General features: G+C 39.0%; 2 long non-coding RNA genes across 7 annotated transcripts in view; one reads left to right on the top strand and one right to left on the bottom strand.

Annotated features, from left to right (window-relative positions):
• The window catches only part of LOC135306971 (uncharacterized), a 42,742-nt gene extending 30,275 nt beyond the window's left edge, over positions 1–12,467 (bottom strand). For 2 of the 3 annotated variants that reach the window (XR_010367742.1, XR_010367743.1), the window contains exons 1-3: positions 12,072–12,467; positions 10,441–10,579; positions 4,136–4,315 (exon numbers count right to left, since the gene is read on the bottom strand). This is a non-coding gene — a long non-coding RNA (uncharacterized LOC135306971). The other variant, XR_010367741.1, reaches the window with a different exon arrangement.
• LOC135306960 (uncharacterized) overlaps positions 11,888–16,385 on the top strand; it is a 52,405-nt gene continuing 47,907 nt past the window's right edge. For 2 of the 4 annotated variants that reach the window (XR_010367739.1, XR_010367714.1), the window contains exons 1-2: positions 14,435–14,815; positions 15,860–15,933. This is a non-coding gene — a long non-coding RNA (uncharacterized LOC135306960). Of the gene's footprint in view, positions 12,253–14,434; positions 14,816–15,859; positions 15,934–16,385 lie in introns of those variants that run through there. The other 2 variants (XR_010367730.1, XR_010367719.1) reach the window with 2 other exon arrangements.

The raw sequence follows: 16,385 nt of genomic DNA, 5'->3' as shown, positions 1-16,385 counted from the left end.
AAGGATTATGAATTACTGCAAACCAGTACCATTTGCAATGTTTTGCTTTCTATTCTACAGATCCAATTACTTGAGGGCATATTTGATTGTATATGTAGTTAGAATAGGGGTTTGCTCTGGTTATTTTACATTTTCATTACAGCAAGTTAATGCAGAGGCAGACCTCAATCTAGAGATTCATGCTAAACTTCAGCAGTATTACTTAACTGAGTAAAGTTAAGTATATGGGTAGGTAAAGAGTTAAAGAATTAAACACAGACCTCAATAAACAGGCATCTCTAAGGATGGAACCACACCACAAATAAACAAATCTGTAAGGATATAAACCACACCTAATCCTGACTGAATGGCAGCAATTTTTTGTGCCTGAGCACTCACACACAACCAGATTTGAACAAACAATTTCTGGGATAGGAAGCAGAATCTATTGTACATATTATTATCCAAGTAAATATGAAAAGACTGCCAACTTTGCTTGAGTACGCCACCTGATCTCATTGGGAGTTCAAAAGATATGAAATGCATTTGCACAGAGCTGTTCATTCTGGTGCTGACCTAGGAGGTGCATGTAGCACGTATCTTGCCATGAATGAGGAAAGAACACACAGTATGAGCCAGACCACAGAGACTGAGAGCGGAAATATGGGAGAATGCAGAGACCTCTGTTCCACCTGCATTCCAGAGGGACTCAGACCTCAGACCTTATCTCAGGGATCAGTTGTCCAGTACCAATACCAACCCTGTGTGAAACTTTGTACCACAAGGAGGTATAAAGTCCAAGGCTAGTTTTCATGTTAGAACTAGCCCAGGACATGCCTGCCCAGGTGGAGTGAGCAGTGCAGTGAGCAGGATGTGCTCCGGTGTGTCCACCATAGGTTAAGAACAAATGAAATGGACAGGTACGGCTCACATGCATTTTCAATTGTTTTGAACAATTGCATTAATTTTCACTAAGGAAAAGCCCACCCAAAACCACACAGAGGAGGAGTCCTTCTAGGCTCCCAGTAAGACCTTCATTACGCAGGTTCATAATGAACCATCACGGTTCATTAAGGACCAAGTTTTTTCAAGCTACCATTTGCTACCTTTTGGAAAAACTATTATGTGGCACTAGTGCGATAATTCTCACACAACAAGTACAAGGGGATACTTTGTCTAATTGTGAGCACGCAGAGCCATAGAGAAGCATTTTGGTAGTTATACCACCTTTCTTTTTGTATTCCCAGGTAAGCATATGAAGTGCATATTCATCAGCACTTCACTTGGCTGCTCAGACCACCTGTACCTCCTTCCTGACCTGCAGAAGCCTCTGCCCAGCAGGTTCTAATTTTATTTACTTCAGTCTGACAGCTATTCAGAGTATCTGTCTCTCTCCACCAGCCATTCATGCAGCTCTGTAAACAATTGCAGCATAAATAACTAACGGGTGGTTATAGAGAAGACAGACTCTTTTTGGAGATGCATAGTAATAAGACAAAAAGCAATGGACACCAGTTGCAACAAGGGAAATCTCAACTAGATTTAAGAAAAAAAGTCTGCATGATGAGAGGTGTCAAGCAGAGGATCAAGTAGCCTAGAAAGCATGTAGAACCTTAATCCTTGGAGATATTCAAATACCCACTGGACAAGACCCTAAACAACCTACTCTGTTTTTGGAGACAGTTCTGATGAAGTTGGGTATCGTACTAGAGACCTCCAGAGGTTCCGCTCTTCCTAAGTGATTCTGTAATGTCAGTAAATCTGCATCAAATAAAGGCATTTTGGCAATTAATTACCAAAGGAGACATTCTCTTATTAAAAGGGGAAAAAAAAGTTAATGGAACAAGTTGATGTCCTTTATAGAGTACAGAAAAGGCCATACAATTAGAGTGAGCACCATTTTTAATAAGGAGAAGGAATCCTATTAACACACAGCTGCAATTACAAAGCATAATAGTATTCTTCTAAAAGCCCAGGGTAAGGCTGTGCTTGTAGTTATTTAGGCATGGAGGTATAATATGGATGCATGGAAACTGCACTATACATGCAGTAAGGGTTTTGATTACTTTTGTGAAAGTAGGCATTCTTTCCCACTCCCAGCCTAATATCCATTTGCTGTAGACTGCAGCTTCATGCTTTTTGTCACAGAAGTAGCCAAAAGTTTGGCCATTAGGTAGAGAAAGCACTTTAAACACAGTCTGTCCTGTCTATTCATACCTGAAGAATGGAAAATCAGAAAAAATAGTAAAGCACCAGACTGTAAGTTCAGGTGTAATTTTCCTTCACTGGTTATGTTTCAGATAAAGCTTGGTCACTGATTCCCTATCCATTGTGTCTGGTCAAAACTGATTTAGATCACTTCAGAAAACTGCAGTGACTAACTTCCATTTCATGATCCTGCAGTACTACTACTACCACAGCTTTACCTTTCATCCTTCCTCCTCCACCTGACACATCATCTCTATTTTTTTATCTAAAATGTTTTAGCACAGAGTGACAAGCACTGGTTCAAAACATTCCAGCCCAGGGAAGGAACAGGGAAGGTTGCAACCCCTGAGCACAGAGTGTGCTCTCCATAGCAAAATCAATAATGTAGAGGGAAATAAAGGAGAGATTTCCCATTACTTAAAGAGGAATTTCTAGTTTGCTAGGATCAGTCCCTGTTGATTAGATATAAAATGTAGATACTGAAAGACACTACTTTCTAGTTCCAAAAACTGCAGGAGTTCTTAAGATATAGAGTGCCACAAAAAGCAAGAACAAAAATCAAGGGTTTGTGCACAACTTACTTGCTAAATCTACAGCAACTGGGAGCACTGCCAGACCAAACTGCTCCAATGAAGAGAGGCATTTGCCACAACAAACATTCCACTCCACATCCTGGATCACACAGTTTTAAAAAGACATATTTGAGCAGCAAATAAAATGCAATGACGATATCAAATTTAACATCAGAGAAGAATCTTTTAGTATCTGCCAGTCCTCTGAGTGTCAAATAGAGGGGGAAGAAAAATCAGAGAAGCTAAGACTCTGCTTTTTGCTTTCCACTGTTTATGATGAAATGACTTATTCAGAGGACAGATACTGTGAATATGTGAGCTGTGCTATGACCAGCTGGCCTATTTTGGATTTCAGCCGCAATACACAGATGGAAAGTATGTTTCTAGATTGCATGATTTCTTTCTAAAATCTGCTTTTTTTTTTTTTAATCAGCAATTACTGAGGTTACAGAGAAAGTGAGGCAGTTCCTTTGAATCTTAAAGAGAGTTCAAAGATCATTCAAACACCATTTTCTGAATGTTTTTCTGGAGACCTGCACATCTTTTGTAACCCCACTGCTGAAACCTCAAGGAGGTGACAGAAATTATATGTTGTTTCACAGTTTGCCCTATGGAAAAGGCATGAAAAAAAGTCAAACGATTTGACAGAGAAATATGAAAGCTACCATGTGTATTTGCTGTCTCTGTCAACATGAGCTGCATTCAGTTTGGGCAGGAGTCTTTCATTATCAACACCTGAAGGAATATAAGGAACTGGAGAAAATAGAAAATAGGACCGTTCTAGGGGCCTTGCAGCACTGCTAGAGTCAAGTTGTCAGAAGCCATCTCCCTTCCTTTGCAAGAGCAATTTGCATACAAAACTGCAGAGGCTGAATCAGTCCTCTGTTCTTGCTTAGAATGCTGCAAGGCAACATTTCTGGATTAACTTCCATTAATCATTCCTGGATCTCAGCTTTTTTCTTTCTTTTAAATCCATACACAAAACCTCACAAACTGACTCAGACTGATATCTTATTTCAGATTACAGTTGCTATATCAATGTCCTATTTAGGACCAGTATATTTTACTTTGATGTTTATAGGGACATATTATCAAGTAGGTCTAGTCCTTTCAAAATATAGTGCCCACACACAACTAAACCAGTATCCTATATGTGATGGGGAAAGGAATGGTTCCAGGAATATCCATACAGTCAGCTGATTTCTATCCTCCCTCCATCAGGAGATTAAAACTATGAAGCTTCTTAAAACCCGGAAACACAGCTTCCTAAAACCACAGCACTATCTTTCCTAGGAGCCCTCTGCAAATCCCAAAGATGACAACTGTCCCATAATCTGCATGTGAAAGAATCTGAAGCTCAAGATTTTATGTTTTACCTGCTTATGGCAGTCAAAGGGAGAGATCAGGCCTCAGCAAATGAAGTCTAAGTCTGGTTATAAAGAATTGCTTCTGGTCTCCACTTGATTCAGTCCAGGCTTTGTTACAGTGGACAGGTAACACTGATTAAAGCAGGATTTTATTCCAAAACCTGAAGGTGTACTAAGGGCAGTCACTTGCTGGTGAAACAAGCACATAAATAACATGATTTAATTTTAGAAGGAGAAAAAATCCCCAGCAACTTCTGGACTTTTCCCATTCTCCCCCTCCCCACAAGCAAAGCACTTTACAGCCATAGTATTTTTATTCACCCATAAACAAATCAGTGGTTTAGCTCTCTTCTTGTACTGACAGGAAATAGTCTTCTGTGACCTGGAAAACTCAGCAAGTTTCTGAACAGAAACAAGGATATTTCTGGGTTGATTTCTTAACTTATTCTTTAAGAGAAGCTTACAAATGTATTTTTACTGAAGATCTTGGCACTCTCTTCAAGAAAAAACCACACATTGTAAAAATCATATTTTTGGGAACCACAAAATCATCTCTAGTTAGCTTCATAATAAGCCATTTTCTCTTTCTTTACAGACTGACTGTAGGACAAAGAAACCTTGTATAAGTAAACCTGTACTGGAATGTTTTGCTATGCACCCTGTTCATGTACTTTCACTGATCTATTACTGAGCAAAGGTAGCAAGTGACCTAGAGAAAACAACAAAAAACCCCACAATGCTGTATGATAGAAAATATATTCTTTATCTGCTCCACAATAATGTGCTGCAATGCTCCCAAAATGGCAGCTGCCCCTTTGGACAGCTCTCTAAAGAGGGGAAGACAATATAGCCACAGCCACAAAAACCAAATATATTTGATTAAGCCATATACCAAAGAGTACCTTTCCTGTTCAATCAGATTCAACTCTGTTGAAATAATATGACAGAATTTTTGCTTCATGTAGATGCAAACAGGCAGTGTTCCAGATATCTCCACTGAGAATATCATTTTCAAACCAGGCAAACGAACAAAAAGAAAAGCCTCTTGAATAGTTTTAATTTTCTAGAATTTGCCAGGGCTGCTAACTGCTAGGCTACTCTCCCTGCAGCACTATTTTGTTGGAACATAGAGCTCAAGCTCCCTGGTTTCTTCAAGCCTTGTGCCTTGTAAGCATATGTCCTTAGAATGGGCAACAATACACAATTATTTGAAACGTCAGAACAAAACAAAACAATTGACATCTAGAGTATCAGGTATCAACTTCTCAAAGCAAGCCATTTGTAACTAAACCTTATAAGAGAAAGGTCAGAGGAAAATTATCTTTTACAGCATACAATATGAGGAATTTTTCTTTAGTTCATTCAGCTTTGTAATTCAAATATTCTTTAATTCATTTCAGAAGAGTTGAGAGACCCCTACCATGAAGAGGAACAGTTTCTCTGAAAAGTAACTCTTCCATCAGATTCTTTTCTCCACATTATCTTATGGACATATCTGCTCATTTTTATACTTTTAATTATTTTTAAGCTTCTCAACAAAACATTTAGAAGTGCTAGAGGTATAATACTCTAATGATTTTTCCTAAAGTTAGTCCAGTAACTCTAACATTTTGAGGAGTATTAGAAGTCAAGGTAGACTGAGATGGATTATATTTTCCATATGCATCTTCAGCATGGCTGCCTTTAAGTTTTGAGTCAACCATAAGCAAGAGAGCCCATTAATGGGTAGGGCCCTATTTCTGAGTCCCCTTTGGTCAGGTACATAGAGGACCACTCCAGCATGTAAGAAAAATGAATAGATTCTCCTAGTTTCCAATACCTGCCTCAGTAGGTATTTGTGGTATTTTCCTTCCTAGGACTCAAGTACCAAGGAAGGATTTGAGTCAGTGTGTAATATTCATCCCAGGTCTGAAGTCTCCTGTGGACTTATACATAAGGTTAAATAAATGGAAATAAAAAGAGAAACGGAACAAAGAAATTAAGTCAGGAGTACAAGATCTACGTTACATATTGATGAAAGAGTGATATGTATTTGCTCTCATCTCTGTATAAGGTGCTTGGGAGCTGTGATAAGTCACAGAGAAAGTCTTCAATATCAACTCTACCATTTCTCCATCCATGGAAAATAAGACTATTAGTCATATTTTAGTCTAATAGTCTTGCTGTCATCATACTGTAAATTAACCTGGAACTGATGTGAACATAGGTGGGCTTTTTTTTTCCCTGTGAAATAAAATTTAAAATATTTTAAAATATTCACTTCCCAGGTAGTTCTTTCATTTCTGGTAATTCAAACACGACCTAAACCTGACAACCAGCACTTATGCAGTGAGCCTTAGAGCCCAGTAGGCTGGAAGACCCCCAGGTTGTTCTGTGTGCAGCACAGAACACTGCATACACGCCAGGTCGTGCTCCCAAGGGCTCCTTTTCGACCCTCACACCCACATGTCCCCAGCCTCAGGCCGATGTGCTCTCAAGGGGCCGATCCCCTTTCCTGGCAGGGATACTCCAGCCCTGGAGCCGGCTCTCCCGCGTGCCAGTCAGAAGGTGGCACCATGGAGATACGGATGTCCCCGGGCGGCTGGGCTCCTCCTCTCCCATTTGGTGCCAAGGCAAAGCATCAGTTACACATTAATTTTCCAGTAGGATCATAAAACACTAATCCTGGTTGCTGGTTGGATGCATTATCAGCATGACAGCGTCTCTCATCACAAAACGAAAGGAAGAGAATACGCTGTCACTGCCTTTCAGTACTGGGTGGCCAAGCTGAGTGACTTTATTCTCCATCGTGTTGAGAGCAAGAATTGAAGAGATTCATATTCTGTGCAGAAAAAAAAAAAAAAGAAAAAAGAATAGCATAGAAAAGGTAGAAACCAGGTCAGGTTAGTAAGAACAACCATAAAAAATATTTTAAGTACATAGAGTTAAAATTAGAAAAGCCTATGTGAGATATGAGTAATATCTTGTTATATTTTCTGTGAACTATATCAGTGCAAAGCAGATGATCAGAAAAGTTTCGGTCTGGTTGCTGGAGAATAATTAATGAAATGGGTATATGAGACTGAGAACAGCAGCATGTTTCATTTCTTGTGGTTTTTTTTTTCTTTACTCATCACAGCTGCAAGTCAATGGCTAACAGATCTGAGACAAAGACTAAAACAGGTTACTAGACCAGGTTTGGCAGAATGTATTTGGTAGGTTTCAGATCAGCTATGCCAAAAAGCATCCATTCTGGACTACTCTGGGTCAGGTATCTGTCACAAAAGGATTTGTTATTATTTTTGAGAACCTCAAGAAGAGAGAGAAATGCCAGAAACTGAAAAATACAAAATCTTCGTTTAATTTCCGAATGGAGAAGGTGGTGGTGGCATGGTAGAAATCATAGACTTACCTTTGCTTCTGTTTTCGGAATGAAAATCTCATTCAAAAAGAAAAAGAAGGAATGTGGTATCTTAGTGATTAAGTAATTAATATTAATTTTGTAGGTAGAGTGATGAGTTGTGCAAGAACAGATCTGCAGTAAATATCTCTTGAACCACTTAGTATTCAATATTTTTGTTAGAGATATGGATCATGAACTGGAGAGCCTGCAAACTTTAAAAACACACAACACAAAGCTAGGAATGACTGCAAAAACGGAGAAATGCAGGCTTGGAATACAAACAATCTTGACAAAATGGAGGAGTGCCTGGAGAAAAAGACTGGCTGCAGTTCATTTAGAACAACCACAAGTATTTATATTGATTGGGAAGACAAAGGGCATAAAAAATGGAAGGAGAATACCTGGCTAAGCAGGGGTTTTGCAGAAATGGATCTAGGTATTATAGGAAATCACCAGTTGAATTATGTCTCTAAAAGGTAATGCTGGTCTGAAAATGGCAAATCATAAAAAGATAGCTATGAAGAAAAATTAAAATAATTGAACCTTTTGAGAGATTAAGCATATTTGACTATGGTTGAAAATGGATAGCAGTGGGGGTCTTCCAGCTGAGAATGTGTGAACATATTTTATTCTTAAAAGAAAAGTTAAATAATAAGGGAAATATGAAACAAACCAGACCAAAATAGGATAAATGTAAGATAGCAATTGTTTTCTTAAGGGAATTTAACCATTGGCAATTTCATTCTAATGCTGTATATCAGAGGTTAATATCTGAGTAAAGATAGTTAAATTGGCTTTTTATTATTGAATTATAATCACTTGAGCAATTATAAAAACAGGTGTTGCTGATTGAAATAAATTATTCCTTCACCTGATCACTATACAGCTGATAAGAACCCAAGATTGCTGCACAAGTACTCTTTTATTTGTGCTGAAGCCTTCTTCAAAGGCATTTATTAAGCCAAGATGCTCTGGAAAGAAACTCCACTGAAGGACAAGGACAAAGATTAAAATCTTCTAAGAAAGAGTGTGCAGGCTGTGGTGTCTGCAGATCTTGATTTGATCATTAAGTAGCCTTGATACTTAGTTGACTGTTGAATATAAGTGTTTTCAATGTGTCTACAAGAATTTTCTCAGGCTTCTAGAGAAGCCTATCATTTAATCTTAAATCCTTCAGTCTATGAAGTTTGCAACAGTACAGTGTAATACTATGTTTAATGGCTCAGCTAAACACAAGGTAAAGTAGTAGATAGTATGTATTTGGTTTAGCCTTAGCCATAAGATGCTTGGAAAAACACCAGCGGGTTCAGCAGAAATATTTTCCACCAGCAGCTGGAAAATAAGCTTCCCTGCAAACCCAGTGGATATAGCTGCTGCTCTAAAATGAAATACCAGTACATTGTATGAAGCAGCAGGCATTATGTGAAATATTTTAATGGGATTGATATAATTCTATATGGGTTATAATAAGTAAAATGCCTACTTTGAGATGGTTTATATTTTATGTAATGGGTTTGTATGTATTTATATTTTATGTAATGGGTGCTCATTCTGATTTTCTCTTTGACAGAACATTCCCTGAACTTTTTTCTAAACTGGGGTGATTTAAAATTTTAATGGAGACTTTCAATCTTTCTTTCTCATTGATCATTTCTCCACCTAACACAAAGTTTTACACATTTATCTCACCGTTGTAAGCAGTGATATATCTCATGTTAGGCATCACTGACTCAGCAGGCTGTGTATTCTGAGTAAACTCATCTTTACATACCTCTGCAAAAGTCCCGTTTCCTCATTAATGCAGAAATCCTGTACCCTCTGTGGCATAAGCATGTGTGGAAGTCAGCAGTTTGATTAATTGTTTTGTGAAGCTGAGATAAATACAGTATTTTGTGGTACTTAGATTTTTCAGCCTCTAAAATGTAAGTCTAGTTTTCACTCTGGCAAAATTTCCTTCTTACTATTTGATCCAATTAGTTTGCAGATGGAACAGCTATCCCAGCTTTATCAAGTACAGAACTCATAACAGGGCTTGTATAAGTTTTTACAGCAAGTCAAATGCAGAGTTATAGTTGTGGCGCTTTTATTCTCTTGTTGCATTCTGCCTTTGCTCACTGTTGTTTGAGCAGTACGACCTGAACATTTGCTCCAGCTAAGGCTGCCATGGAGACAGTCCTAAGTTAGAACTTAGCAAATGGTCTTAGCACAGTCTGTCTGTCCAGCTGCTTTGCCTTTTGTCACTGACAGAAAACTTTCTCCAGAGGCTACCGTAAATTCCTTTCTGAGTTGATGATCCATGTTGCGCAAAGAAGATTAATGCTTTTGGTACAAGCCAAAATATTCACTGCCAGATGTAAAAGAATGAGACAGCCTTTAGAGCAAAGTCTTTCCTCTGTTGAGAATTGCTTTTGGGCCTGTGTTTCATGAAGAGACCTTCCTGGTGGGTTTCTGAACTTCCCATAAACCCACCTATGCAAAGAGGCTTCCAGGAAGATGTAGGCAGCTGCACACAGGTCTCCTAGAGAATCTTTCTCAAGTCCTCAAACAGCAATGGAATCATTAATGATAAGTATTACTAGACTTACAAAGAATAAACCTCCTAAAAGCAAAGTTGGCTGGTCTTGTGATGAGAAACACAAAATATGCAGGGAACAGAAATGTAGAAATAATTGACTGATATCAGCAAAACAATTGATGCTTTTTCATGACAACTTAATCAGAACCTGCAACTACAGCACTGGCATGCAGAATAAAAACTCTTTCTGAAAATCCAAGAAAATACATTTAAGGTCTTTTAATTCAATCAGCAAAAACTGTGCTTTAGATAAGTCTTTAAAGCATCAGTAACTTTGAGAAGAATGCAAACAAATCATTAACAGCACATACAATTTAGAACAACTTCCAAAAGTACCAAGTGACCATCAAACTTTACCTGAGAATGTTCCAGCAGTGGGGTCCCAGCAGATGGCACATATCATCTTTCCACAGGACCCATTCCATCTGGCCCCTTCCAGTGAATGGCTGACTTTTTCAGGTTCTGCTGCTTTATGTTAGTTCCCAAGAAGTATTGCCTGAGCAAGAAAAGTCAATAAGAGTTTTCCAGCTTAAGCTGGCATTTTATTTTATTATTGGTTTTTTCATATCTTTATATAAAAAAATAGTGGTGAAGTATTAAACTATTAAAAAAATCTGAAAAGCCAGTGTACATACTTTCATTAAAGAAAATTTTGATAATTCAGGCCATGTAACAAACTACAGGTGAGTTCTAAATTCTCTATTCTGTAAACAGTATCACATGTTGAAAAATACCAAATTTTGACCATATCAGAGACTTAGATGTCCAATTACAAAGTGTGGAAGGAAGCAAGAACACTAAATCAGATGACTCTTGAAAATGGATACTAACGTTTCACCAGGGAGCTTCTCTTTAAAGAATTTTTGTTCTTCTCAGTTCTTAGCTTTGAAGAAATTAAAGATGCCTCCTTTATATTTGGGGCTTGTAACTGTAGCTGAATCATTGTACCATCTAAAGTACTATTGAAGAGGGATATCTGTGGTTTTAAGAGCTAGTTAATGGGAGAAAAGGCAACTACTTTTGGAACTATACATTTCCTCACATACCCCCTTAATGCTACAACACAACATCCAGAATTCTCATGATATTTATAGAGGGTGATGCTCATCCCACAAAAATGTGCATGTCATGTTCGGTTAGGGATAGTCTGAAGTTCCTTTTGTGGCCTTAGTTTCCAGGGCCAGCTGTCCAAAGTTACAGCCTGAGTCAGGGCAATCTGCATGGGTAAAATGCAAAAAATCCAGAAAAAGCATATTTGAATTTCAGGGCTGGCCTGTGATCACTGAGCTACCAGACTTCTCCATATGAATATATGATTCTAGAAAAAAATCTCATTGTAGTAAAATTCCCATTTTGTTTGGTGTCCATTTAGGGAAGTTAATCAGCTTTATAAGCACCATTTAAAACAATCTAAAACAGCATTCCTCAAGACAACTGGTTTTGTAAATTCTTGATATTTCAGTATTTAAATTTATTAAAGTGAGGATAAATATATTATTACCAAGCAGTAGTCTTTCATAAGAAATCATAGATATTTTTTGAATATTTGGAACAGCTTATCCCTCAGAACTCTGAGTGTACCAATAGGCCTCAATGGCGTTGGCCTGAAACTTTCCTGGCCTGAAACTTTCATCCACATCCTTGGCCCCTGGGCTAAAGTGCTCCATCTAAAGTCAAGCCCTGTTCTTCATTCCTTCCATAGGCATAACCGATTCCAGGACAGACCCTGGGCCATGCTGCAGCTTTCTTTCTGGTTGTGTCTCCTGCACGGACGTGGTTCAGGTTTTGCTGTGCCTGTGCCTGCCCATGATGCTGCTGTCAGCACTCTGCTCAGCCAGGCCAGGCACTGCAGGACTGCACTGTGCTCACTAAGGATGGCCACCATCACCCTTGGATTTTGCCTTTTCCGCCCTTGTGGTGCAGCCTTGCTCTGGTTGCCTTTTGTGTTTCTTTTTGGAGAGAGAAGGGCTTTCCCTGTCAGAACTTACCCCGGCGCGCTGCCCTGAGTATGCCTCTTGCCTTTGGGGCTCCTCAGCAGCCTGGGTGCCAGCAGCAGCCCCAGACCAGCCCTGCTCACCCTGGGTCCTGGTTCTGGCCAGGACAGAGCTCATTTTTGCAGGAAGGGGCGTGGCTGGGATCTGGATGTTATTCTGTGCCTCATTACCAGAGGTGGGGAGGAGGGAGTCTCTTCTGGTTAAGAAAATGTGGCAGAAGGAATGCTGGGCTGCTGCAGGTTCCAAGTCAGGGGGAACAGCTGGGTTGTTCCAGTTCTGAGCCAGAAGGAGAGTTTGGGTGGCACCGGTGGTCAAGCTGGGCTCTGGCATGTGACTCACTCTCTTCTATACACTTTAGTTACTAATATTGTTACTATCCCTTTCCTTATCTCATTGCTGTTTCCTGTAAACTGTTCTTACCTCATCCAATCTGTTTCCATTTGATTAGAGGCACCTTTTGTGCCTCTAATTCCCCTCTTCAGCCTGATGCAGAGGGGAGAGGGAGTGGGACAAAAAAAGCAACACACGGTTGGGAGAGTCTCAGTGGGAGCACTAAACTGGAGAGCAGCATTCCTAAACCACAACACCCTGCCTGGGCACGGTGGGATGGGAGCTCAGGCAGGCGCTGAAGGCCACAGGCAGGTTCTGCAGGGTCAGGGGTGTGATGGGGACCCTCCAGGGACACCAATGGCCCTGCCAATATGCATCTCCATGACAAGGGTTTTGGTGGCTATGTAGGACAACTCCAGCTGTCCAAAGTCTGCTGCCAATGGAAATGTGAGGCAATATAACTATTTTTCTCATCCATGAGAACCAGCAACAGCTCTTAATGGCCATACCTGTGTCCTGCCTTGTAGGTTTCTACAACTGTTTCCCCATTTAACCTAAAATGTTTTCAGTTAGCAGATAACAGCCGGACGGAGACCAAGGCACTGCAGGGGAAAAGTAACCAAACTGTTCACTTTTGATATCATTCTCTGTGGCTGCTGTTAATCAGAGAGTGGAAAAAGAGCAGAGTAATTGGGGCTGATGGACTGCAGACACAGGAAAAAAGGACATATTCAGGATACATACATTGTTTTTCCACTGTGTTTTATCACCAGACTGCTTCATTAAAAAGCCAAACTTAGCTGTCACTATCAGAATTAATGATGGTGATGTAATTTGAAACATACAAATATTTTAAATTTGATTGATCAATAGAAGTATTGTCCTGTTGTAAAAAAAATGCCACATGCCACATTGTAAAAAAATGCCACATGGAGTTTTGTTTCCCAAAACAATTTTAAATTCTTTTAGTAGTCCTATATGCTCTAAAATATAGTTTTCAGCTCTTTTTCTTAAGGAATGTATTTGAATTATTAATATATTTATTCTAAATTTTATAATATATCGTGTACATTTACAAAAAATACAATTACAAATATTAGGCAATTACAAATATTATACAATTACAAATGTAAATTTTAAGTCCTTTGCCATGATCCAGTTGCACACAAGCTCACCTTTTTCTCTGCCAGGGGACCCACATCTCCATCACTCTTGGAAAGTGTCAACATCCAGAAGCTTCACGAAACACTCTGCAATTCTGAACTCAGAGCTAGTCATTAGCTGCAGTCATTTCCCCTCACAGCTTTATCAACACAGTGCAATACACACCGTGATAACTCACTTGCTAAGGGCTAATTAAAAGGCACTGATATTTCTAGTGGCAGACTAGATTATTTCCTCCTTTTCCTATCGATAGATTATTTTTGCAACAGGCAGGAATATGGCCATGATAGGTAGATATCACACCCCTACTTGTTAGAAAACTTTACATCTTACTTATTTCTCAGCAAAGGATTTCTCAGTAAAAAGCCTCTTATTTGCAAAATAGCAAGCAATGCATTACATTTGCCTCACAGGGAGAAAAGGTGCAGAGCTATTTATTCTGCTGATTTGAGTCATATTATAACTGAGTATGATAGGCTTGGGCTCTAATTTTTTTTTTTAAACAATGAGCAATGGATTAGAGACTTGCTTAGCTATTCTTCATTCATTAACACTGTAACTGTCAAATGCTCTGTGCTTAACAAAATCCGATAATTGCAGATAGCATTAGTTCTGCATCTTTGGAGAACAGCCAGCACAGATTCTAATGAAATAAGCCGACCATGCATCGGGGGATTTAGGAAGTACTGCTATGCTGCTTACAATGACATTTTATTACTGATTAAATAATCTCTGAATCTGACTGTTCTGCAGTATTTTGCAACCTTACAGCAGCTAGATTCAAATACTTTATGAAAAAAGAATAATGTGATTCTCAGTGGGTCTAATCTTTCATAAATAGAGTCAAGTTGTTCAAAACCAGAAGCTCATTAGCTAGCTCATTGCAAATTGTATTAATGCTGGAATCAAGCTGTATACGCAAGGAGTTTTTGAAAGCTTGCCTCTAAAGTAAATACATTCAGGCATATGCACTTTGAAAATTAGTATATTCATTCAGTAATAGGAACAATATTCATGTTTCATGTTCATGCTTCATAGTCTGCTGATTTTTTTTTTTAAGGTTCTGATTGGAGTTTTAGGCTGGAATCTTGGCTCTTTGAAAGACTCGTCCTCCCTTTAAGCCTCACTTCTATTATATCTCTGAATCACTACATCAGCCACAGTGTTTCTGCTCTTTGTCCAAAGTTTTACACTGTTTTTGTGTCCAAATCAGGCAGCTCAATCCTTAAAGAGAGAATGCCACAGTAAGACATTTTTCTGTAAAACAACACAGATTGTAGCACTGTTCTACAGAGCTTATAGCAGGCCACCATCCATCCATCCATCCATCCATCCATCCATCCATCCATCCATCCATCCATCCATCCATCCGTCCATCCATCCAGCTGCTGCAAATACCTCCATTCAAGAAATGCAGCTCTGTAAATCAATAGTAAGAAAATAACAGCAGGAAAATGTAAGATGTCAGTATTACTAAATAAATTAATTATTCAAATAAAATTTATTAATTCAGTTTAAAAATCAGTCTTGCTATCATATGGACTCATGCACTACTGTGCTAAAGAAGTATCAGATGTTTTCAATAGCACAGATCTCAAGAACAACAACATGTATTTTAGTCCAGGAGAAATATAGTCCATGGTATTAGTGTTACATTTCAATTTACTAACAGTTCCTTTGACTTCCATGAGATCTGTCATTTCAAAAATGTCTCTGTAAGACCAGGAACTGTGTTGAAGGGCCTGGTGTGCACACAGGGTAAAACGTTCGGAGGTTCTTGCAAATAAACTGGCACAGGGCTTGGCAGGATATATTTTTTGACTTTTTAAAATTCTTTTATATACTTGAATGTTATATTTGTCCTGGTTTGGGACAGATTTTGGGAGGAAACCCAGGACAACATTGTTTTAGGGTTGCAGCGAAAAAAATTGAGTTTTGCTGACCCTGACTGATTTGTAAATCTTTATGCCGATGAAATACAATCTATCATCAGGAAAGATAGTGTTATTTAAAATATTTGGGAGGAATTTTACTGTATTCACTGCAGACTCCTTCTTAACCATAACTACAACTTTCTGAGACCTCTTGTCATATTTATGGTTCATACCATGAGTGAATATGGTTTGTATTTAACAGTTATGATGAATTGTTTTTATGCATCAGAGCAAAACTTGATATTTTATAGTTGCTTTGAATTTGAACCATGAAATATTCATTACATTTTCACAACAAAAACTTCTTCCAACAAATCACTCACTCAGTTCATTTTGTATACTAATTTCATGTAGGTCTAGAATACAAATTCTGTGCAGAAGAGGGAGCATTACCACAACAGGCAGCTGGTTACCAAACACTTGGAATTGTGAGTATTTGAAGAAATAATGTGACTTCAATTATTTTTTTCTTTGTAGGCTGGGGTGGAGTCAATTCTTTGTTTGGGCAACACTGCTCAGACTCCATAAGTCAGTGGTATTTTTGTACACAGAAAATCCACACTCCCTCCTCTGATGCATGTCACTCTCTGTATCTGCTATAAAGACCATAACAAGTTTTAACTGATAATATTTGGCCAGCAGGTTGAGGGAGGTGATTCTGACCCTCTACTCTGCCCTCATGAGACCCTGCCTGGAGTCCTGCATCTACCTCTGGGGTCCTCATCCCAGGAAAGATGTGGACCTGATGGAGCAGGTCCAGAGGAGGGGGAAATAAAGGTTCACAGGGCTGGAGTGCCTGTCCTGTGAAGACAGGATGAGAGTTGGGGTTGTTCAGCCTGGAGAAGAGGAGGCTCTGGGGAGACCTCACTGGGGCCTGACA

The sequence above is a fragment of the Passer domesticus genome, chromosome 1 (genome assembly GCF_036417665.1).
Source record: "Passer domesticus isolate bPasDom1 chromosome 1, bPasDom1.hap1, whole genome shotgun sequence".
In the NCBI taxonomy this organism is placed as follows: domain Eukaryota; kingdom Metazoa; phylum Chordata; class Aves; order Passeriformes; family Passeridae; genus Passer; species Passer domesticus.
The sequence above is the reverse complement of the archived record's forward strand: the minus strand, read 5'-3'. Positions and strand labels throughout refer to the sequence as shown.